The following is a 9,452-nucleotide window of genomic DNA, read 5'->3' on the forward strand; positions in this document are numbered from 1 at the left end:
GGCCACAACTTGCCTCTCAGATTTCAGCTTGTCTTGGTGTATAAAAATGGTAGAGTTTTTCTCCTTTCTCCCCAGACTTGCACTGAGCAAGCTCTGTTGACATGCCTCTGATAATGAGAACAGAGTCCAGATGGGCAGAAACTGAACAAGTGGTGTAAGAAGATGGATGGATGTTTCATTCCTGTTTTTAAACAACCCAGGGAGCAATGTTACTTCAATTAAAATGAAAACTAATGAGTTGAGAAACTTTAATTGCATTTTAAAGGAGGGGCAGACTTTCTACTTTCATTTTGAGTCTATAACTTAATATATAAGAAGGGTGAAGATCTACTTTTTAATTAAACAACTGAAGAGATCAGAACTGAGATCCTAGTTGACTAGGATGCTAATGCTGTTCTTTAAAAACTGCTGATGAAAAATATAGAGGATTAATTTATGATTATTATAAAGGAATGCACAGAATCATTCATGATGGAAGATAAAATCATTTTCTTGTGGACTAATTGAACTATTTTGATATAATGTGTATTTTTGAGGAAACAAGGTAAAGTGTGTTTCTGTGTAAATACATTTTACTATTGTTTCAGACTCCTGGTGATACCATAATGATAGAGCTGCATAAATACTGTCACAAACTGGCAGGAAATTTCAAACCCAATGGCAAACTTCCACAGGCTATGGGAAATTAGCTGCTGTACTGCTAAAACAGCCGTTGTGAGTCTAATGGGAAGAGGACTGAGTTTTTAGTACATAGACATGCAGATGGGTCCTTGTCAAGTTTATGGTGTGACACTCATTTACCTTCAGGGAGAAGCTGAAATCCAGACTGTAAAGAAAAAATAGATTCCAGAGGTTGGATCTGTGGGGAAAAAAAAAATATTTTTTTTTTCAGATTTGTTTTGACTATTCAGAATGGTACACGAAGTGTGGTTCTAGAAATTAATGCTTAAATAACTGAACATCATTATAATTCCTTTTTTTAAAATCAACTTTGATTTTTCCCTACTTCTTTTCTTTTGGCCATAATTTCATCTGATGCTCTAGTCTTACCTGTTTTTGATATGTGTTTTTAGAAATTTCTTTAGGCTTGTCTGTATCTGTTAACAGCAATGCATTCTCTTGGCAGATGCACTACTTCCACTGATTGTCTTGTTTTTAAGTTAGCTTAACTCCAGTAGGTATGGATTTAAACTATTTCAGACTAAACCTATTTTGAAATAAGAGAGCCTATTCAAATTTGGAGGCAAAACTTAGTTTTCTTCAAAGCTGACACTATCTCAGTTTAAACACACTTTGTGGTGTAAACAAGCCCAGGAGAGCATACCATATGTTTTGAATTACATTTGCAAGCTCTTGTGAGCACTCCAACTCACATTCACGTGCAATTCAACCTATAGCAATTCAAGATGTTATCACTTCCCAACTTCTCTGCTGTTTATCACAGTTGGTCCATCAGAAGTTCCTGCCAGGGTGGCAGATGTCAAGCACCAGCTCATTCAAGTTCCAGTGAGAAGTGTACTCTCTCCGCACAAACCTGGATTCACTCATGAGTTACACTGGACTATGAAGTGAAATGTGATTGAGGATGCAGTTCTGGGTTTTTGACTCTCATTTTGGGGTTGCTAAGCTGTTGCAGGGCAGAAGATGGATGCAACATAGGCACTGCTGGAGTGACATTAACGAGGTGCAGCACTTTGTCAAGGTGCCTGAGAGGTGGTGTGGCTCAGTGCCTCACCTGGGATCTGAGCACTATAGACTCATATTCTTTCATCTTCCTTGTAGAGGTGATCTTTCATGGTGTCTTTGATATTTTTCTATAGAGGAATCAGGTTTTTCTTGGGGTCAACAAGCAGGGTTTTTCAGCCCCTGCTCTAGGTTCATTTGAATATCAGATTCCTCTGGATGCCAGCGAGGCTGTTCAGAATTCTGCTAAAAAATAGCATGCAGAAGAACTGCCTGTTCTCCTTTAACCTTGTTCTCAAAGCAACAGCAACAAAAAATTGTTCTGGTCCCCCGGAGCCTTAAAAAATCATTAAGGCAGGCACTGAGCTCAGACACTTGAAATTTGGCTGTATTACAAAGGACTGAAAATGAGACATTTGCCCTAGTAAATGTCTTAATAGAGGGGTCATTACCTGTGCTCTCTCTGTGACTGGATTAAACCCACTGCAGCTGAGGATGGATTGGACTAATAAACTCTGGAGCCCACAGAAAGTCTGCAGTAGTCAACAGTGGAGAAAGCAATCAGGGTGTGTGTTATAGTGTGAGCGTTATTGGAGGAAAGCTTGCCTTGCTCCAGGGTCCCCAGGGCTGTTTGGGCGACTCTATTTCCTTCAGTTGTCTGAAAAGTTGAGAGCTGGTATGTTAATTTGTTCTGAGAAGTAATCTGAGTTGCATAAAAGCAGCTGCAGGTGACACAGTGCCTATGCCATCCTGAGGTTTGCAGAAATCTAGCATGCCACTATATTTACAGTTTGGTCAATCAGCTGCAGAGAATACCTCTGAGCATGACTCCCCTTTGTGCTGCCCAAGAAGCACATTCTTGTGTGGTCCATCTATTTATTTCTGGGAAACCAGGGCTGTTTTGGCATTGCTTACAGTTAGCATTATGTAAATTATGTATCTAGTCAGAATGTATTATTGTGTCCATTGCAAAGCCCAGAGCACATGTCCATGTCTACAGGTACTGCAAAACAGAACATTTGAATAGCTTATAAAACCAAATGATGACTTGCTTTTCCAGCGTCAAGTGTTATTAGGGTGTTAGCTTTCTTTTCCCTGAATGATGAATGTGGCTGAAATGAAGGGACTAGTCAAGAGAATAGCTGCTGGTCTGGTCTATTTGTATAACCAAGCCCATCTGACATGAATAGATCAGGTCTGTGCCACAGTGTTGGGCAGTTTGAAGATAAAATGGTCACACCTTGATCCTGGTTGTAATAATGCCATGGTGATGCAGTGCTCCGAGGAGGGTGAGTGAGTAGGTGTTGGATTGGTTTAACTTTTGTGTGCATGCCACAGGAAAGAGATGAGAATATTCTCCTTGCCTGGGATCAGAGGCCTTTGAAATGCATGCTACAGGCCTCTTTAGGGATATCTAATATTAATGTGAAAATATTCACTATGCTAAAGGCTAAACAAGGCTGCAGCTGTATCCAGCTGATGGTCTATAGGTTTCCTCATCTCTTATTTCATCTCAGATATTTTCCATGTTGTCTTCGTTGTGATATCTGGCTGAAGATGAAAACCTGAAGGAGGACTTTTTTTGCAACCATGCCAAGCCCAGGTTTTGTCAATTGAAGAGAAGGTGTTCATTAATGTTTTTGTGTGACTGAATAGAATGAATGTGACATTGTTTTGCCTATAGAGAGAGAAGAGAGTCTCTTTGTATCTGTTGGAAGGCAACTATTCATAGAACTATCGTGAAAACACATTTCTCTCATTACCTCCTTAGACTGGTCAAGACAACCCTGATCTAAGATTCCAGATGAGTAGGAGGAGTAAAAAAAGGATAGTGCCACAGCTTTCAGACATGGGGTTGTTGTGAGGGAGAAGATTCTCTTTATTTCTTGTCCCTTAGCTCTGCATATCGAGGTGCAGAGGGGTTGCTAACACTTGCTACCTCCAGGCTGGGCTGGAGCCGCATTCCTTGGTCACAAAACAGCCAGCGCTGCTGGTGCTGCTCTGCAACTTGACAGAGGCAGTAGTTTGCCTGCCATGTGCAAAGCTGTGAAAAGCATCTGGGAACCTTTTCCCTCTGGCCAAGTGGCTGCATTTATATTCACCAGCCACAGGCATGTGTAGGCATTAGAGGAATGGCTTTTTCTTTTTTGAATAAAGATCTTATTTTTGTTGGGACTTGTGATATGGTGGTGTGTGGAACAGATGTTTCAAGGAGCTTTCTGTATTACGTCTTTATTACATAGATGCTAGTAAGTGTTTGGGTTCATATTAGTGACTCAGATTACATCCAGGCCATGTTCCTGTGTTCCTTGGGACAGGGACAGATGTATGAAGAACAAATTTTTTTTTGAGAGAGTAAGAATTCTCTTCACTGGATACATTTTCAGGGAGAAGGGACAGAAATGAGTGTAAGACTCTGGGAGTTTGAACTGCAGTGTACTGAAGTGCTGAACAAATAGCTGCTCAGATGAGAAGAAAACCATTATTAGTTTGAGGTCTTTTCTAATTGTGTGTCAACTTTTATTTTTGAAAACTATTTATCCCCAGCATAATAGCAAAGTAAATAATTTCTTTCAATGTCATGCTAGGTCTGTTTCTAAGATGCCTTTTGAAGGAGCAGTTTTCTGTTGTCAGCAGTAACATGTCCCCTGCCTTGTCATTGCCCCAGGTTGTTGTTAAGCAATTATTCCTTCTTCTTTAAAAAAAATTTGCATGCAGGTTTCTCCTGCCTTTATACATGTGGCTAGCTGTCCATGAAAATCTATCATAATCCCAAGGCAGCCGTATACTTCTTTTGTAACGCAAATGTCCTCTAACACTCCTTCTCCTGGATGTTTTCTTCTGCCTTCCTTTGCCATCCTGTATGAATATACACTATTCTCTGGGTTTGCTCTCATTTCTTTTGAGGAATTAATTATTTCTTCTTAAGCATCCTTGAATGGGAATTGATTCTCACTCACCACCCCAGCATATTTTGATACTGCTGTCAGTGTTTCATATATACACCCTTATACTACTCTTCTAGATTTTGCTTTTCATGCATTTTGATGTTCTCTAACAAAATATGCCAGTTTTCATGTATGCTCTTACCATTTTGCATCCACTCTCCATTCTGCCTGTTGTCTTCCTGTTCTTCCAGACCAGGACTATACTTTCTTGGTGCATTTTGGCTTTGAACTCAGGCAGATTATCCAGATTCTCTGGATTGCTTTGTTTCAGAGACAAAAGCTCTTTTGCCAAGCCACAGAATCTGTGGTTAATAATCTGTCGTTGTTCTGGCTGGTGGCATCTCAGCTGCTGTTGTCGTGGTCTTATATCTTTCTTAGTGATGGTCTTTTTTTTTTTTGACATTTTGGTTAATTTTTTCTTTCTTTTTTGGTGGATGAATCAGCCCAGTTGGTGTCTGTGGTTTTTTTAAGATTGATTTGACACAAATCAAATTTCACCCTTTCTGCAAATTCTATTCTGTTTCTCATTCTGCTCCAGGAAGATGCCCCTTTCCTACAGTGTCAGAAAATGGAGGTTCACCCTTACCAACATATTTTTTAAACTAGGTGTTAATATTTTCCCATACACTTTCTTATTTTGAACATGGCCCAGAGGGATGTTTTTTAAAACACTAACCTGACATTCTACTGATAAAGGGATTAAATGAAAGTATTTGCATAATGTCTTCCAAATAGATGAGCTTTATGATAGATGACACCAAAATATATTGCATAAAAATGTGAATCACTTGGAGAGGGAAAAAGTGCAAGCAATTTGTAAAGGGATTAGCAGAGTAAAACAGGTCTATGTTGAACATTGGTATCATGAAATAAATGGATTTCATGATGACAATTTTTCCTCAACACCTTAGTGAAGAAAGCTGACCCCCCTAACCTCCTTATTTCACTACAGGATGATCCTATAGTCAAAGAAGGCCAGACTCATTATTTCCAGAAAGAAACACCTTCAGAAAATAAAAAGAATATTAGCTGCTATGTTCTTGTATCATAGGATGAATTTGAATTAACATTTTCTCCATATTTTTGGCTTTACTTCAGGAATACGTGGTTTGGTGGGAGGAGGGATTTAACAAGCTTTAGGCAAGCTTTGCTAAATCCACAGTATAGAGGGTACTGGACGACATGCACTGAAATGCTGATTCCACGAGGCTCGGAGTCTTATCGCGTCTGCAGGCAAACAGGAGAAATTCTTTTACATTAGACTTGCAAAATGTAATGTGCAGTGCAGTACTTGCTGTCTGAACCATTCTGGCAAGTTAACACAGTGAGGTGTTATATTCCACTTCGGAGCCACTGGTTTTTATTTTCTTGTTTTAAGAAAGTGCAGGCCATACACCCGTCCTGGGAATGTAGTAAACAATTCAGAAAGAATCTGATGTTGTGACATCAGCTAGGATAAACATATATGTGGATGCTGACTTGATAGATAGAACCACCAAGATACATAACCTACATTCAATTCATCCTGCTTTTGGCCTAATAAACTGGGACAAGTATCTTTTTTTTGGCCGGCATTTTTGCATGTTTAATGTGGTCCCTGTTCTCTAATAGTTGAATGCCTCTCAGTCTTATTAATGTGTATGATTGCAAAACATGGCTCTAAGGCAGGGAAATACTATCTTTTCCAAATGTTGATGGGAAACTGAGATGTAAAAGGTCGTGTTCATACCACCAAGCATGATCAAGTAATACTTGACTCCCTGACTTTGGGTTGAGCTTTAGAGAGCAAATTATATAAATCACCTATCTCTCTGTTAAATAATAATAATGATAACCTGTGCTGTAATAAAAGTAGTGATAAGTTAGGCTGGTTTAGTGATAAGTTAGCCCTGTGAAGGGCTCTGCTGAACAGGTGTCTGGGAGGCATAAGTGTGCTTTTTGAGAAGGCATTTTTTGTATACCTCCCACTGAAATCGAAGACAAGGTCTGTTCTAAAAGAAGGGGCTTTGTCCTGAATTGCCCACTAGGACAGTCGCAAACAAGGAAGTACTGGTGAGGGTGCAGCTCTACCAAGAGAAACTCCTTTTATTTCCCTGTTTTCCCAAGTGGAAATTCCTAAGTGCAACTTTCCTATATGACATATAAATAAAGTTTCTCGCCTCTAAAATGTAGAAAATGAATCTAAGTTATTTTTTCAGATTAGGAGTTCTACACAGATCCAGAGAAAGTACTTTTATTTAGTATTAATTACTCTTCAATTAGGAATAAAAATGTAGGTCCCCATTGTCTCTGCAAGGTCATGTGCAAACACAAATATTGCGGAAAATGCCAAAGCAACAGATTAACTGTCATTACTTAGCCAATATTTGCTTCCTGTCTTGGAATTGCCTTTTAAACATAAAGCTATTGAGAAACTTTCATGTTTTGTGGGTGATTTGCAGTCCCAGCCTCTGGAAAGAACAGAGACTCACTGTTCTGCTCAGAAAACAGGTTTTTATCCTGATTAGATATCAGGCTCTGAACTCTGTGCTCTGTCTATGCTGACAGCACAAAGCTGCCTAGAAAATTCCACTTGCTTGCTACGCAGTGGAGCCTGTGAGTGTGGCCGTGTGTGCTGCCAAGTTGCCCTCTCTGTAGCCAGCGGGACTTGTGGTGCCTTAGCAAGGCCAGTGGGGTTGTAGGTGCCATGGGCAGCTGCCTTCAGGCAGTTTGCAAGCTGACAAGGAGCATGGAGCCTGCTACTAACCTGGAGTCTTTGTATACACAGATGTATCTGCACTGTCAGCTCGATTTACCTGTGTCTCCGTGTTGTGCTTTCCCTTGCTGCTTCATCTATCATGCTAAATGCATTCACCCCTTGGAATAATGCCTGGGCCTCAGGAAAAGCGGCCTGTTGGTATGCTGCTCATAGCTTGCTCCCTTGCAACAGCCCAGTGGTTTCCCTTGTATCCACATGGTGAAACACTTGTCCTCTTAGAGCTCCTCTGGTGCTAAGATTTGATCTCTACTTTTCTGTGTGGGTTTGTGTAGGTCTTTTTGGTGTGGGTCTTTCTTTTTGTTTGGAGCATCAGAAAGAACCTGAGGGATGGATTGAAAACTATCAGGGTGGCATTTTCATAACAAGTGAATGTGATAGAAGGGCTGATGTTAGGAGTTGGAGAGTTGATGGGGGCTGATAAGGAACAAACCCTCATCAATGACACCTTTTGGGAGTGATCTGTTTCCAGAGTTTCCTTTGGTTTTGTATGGAGATCAGTTGGTGCACTCAAAAAAGCCCCCCAAACTCTGGGAAGGAAGTGGCAATTCTGCAATATCAGGCTATCACACCCTGGGAGAGGAGCTACTCCGGTGGGCAGCGTAGGCTTACCAGTTGTCTGCAACATGTATGTGCTGGTTTGCACCTGAACTCTGCTCTGGTGTGGCCAAAGAGTTTTTTTAATATTGTAAAGGATATTTCACAGCCTTCAGCTGCTCTGACAGGCCAATCTGCTTCTCTTGGAGCTGAGGGCTTTATTCCTGATTGTACTTAGAGCATCAGTCTCTCCCTTCCCTTGACAGCACTGTGATTTACACAGGAAAGCACACTGCTGTAACCTGAGAGGAAGAAGCCTGGATTCATTTTCTTGCTCTACCAGCATGGCTCTGGTTCTTTTTGCTTACACATTATCGCATGCCTTCCAGGTCTTGTCTATCTTATATTGAATTATTAGCCATGAAATTCACCAGTAGAGATGCAGCTTCTACTGTGAAAAAATGTCTTTGCAAGAAGTTATTATATCCTTACCCTGCAAGATGCTGCTGCCAGCCTTGTGAATATGTCAGGAAGCTTATGCTTATGCAAAGCTGTGGTTAAAAAACATGTTACTTACTCCAATGGACATGGCTTCTCTCAAGAATTTTCTAGTATGGATTTGCCCTAAGCCTCAGCTTTCCCATTGCCACCTGGAGATGATAATGCTATGGTAGTTCAAGGAAGCCCTAAGAGCTCCTCACCAGGGACGTGAGTTTCATATGAGGCAGCACAGAAGTACTGCTGCTCCTGCCCTGACCTCTGCCCACCAACTTTGGAAAGGAGTAAGAGTCTCCTAACCCCTTTCTTCACTTTGGCACAGCTGCAGCCTTTTGTTGCTGACTCAGTAGAACAACTAAGCCTGACAGAATGAAGAAGGAAAAGGAAAATGATGTTTTGTCATGGTCATGTTTTGGTCTAGAGACTTCTTGACTTTTATAAGTGCATAGATGTAGCCATTCCCTTAGTCCCAACTAGAACCTTTCTTCCAAACACCAAACTCATTTTCCCAGTGATCCAAAGAACCCAGCAGAGAAATTTTAGTTTCTTCTGCACCGGAGGTTTGCAACTGACTCTATCAAGGCAGTAGCTTGTTGGAAGTGGAGAATTCCCACAGTGGGTTGGGTGCTGTGGGAACTGCAGGCAGCTTGCTGGCTCTCATAGGGTGGTGTGTCACAGCTGGGGAGTGTGGGGGCCATGCTAATTGCGTGTGACCTTTTTTCATCTCTCTGGATCAGTGCTCTGGAGACAGGACAGTGAATCATTGTGGTCAGGTGAAAAGAGAGCAGGGGAGTAAGCATAGATGGGTACACAGTGTTAATGCACTAGTAAGCATTAATGGGCAGATAGTGTTAATATATGACTCACAAACTTGCTGGGAACGAAATGAGAGGTAGTCTGTGTCCCACCTGTGCTATGTGAGAGTTAAGGGAACTGAAAAGCTGTAGAGACCTCAGTGTATTTTACTTATTGGCAAAGGTCTGTTGACCTATGGGGCAAGAGAAACATGATTCTGGTTTGTGAGCAGTCTA

The sequence above is a fragment of the Melospiza melodia genome, chromosome 2 (genome assembly GCF_035770615.1).
Source record: "Melospiza melodia melodia isolate bMelMel2 chromosome 2, bMelMel2.pri, whole genome shotgun sequence".
In the NCBI taxonomy this organism is placed as follows: domain Eukaryota; kingdom Metazoa; phylum Chordata; class Aves; order Passeriformes; family Passerellidae; genus Melospiza; species Melospiza melodia.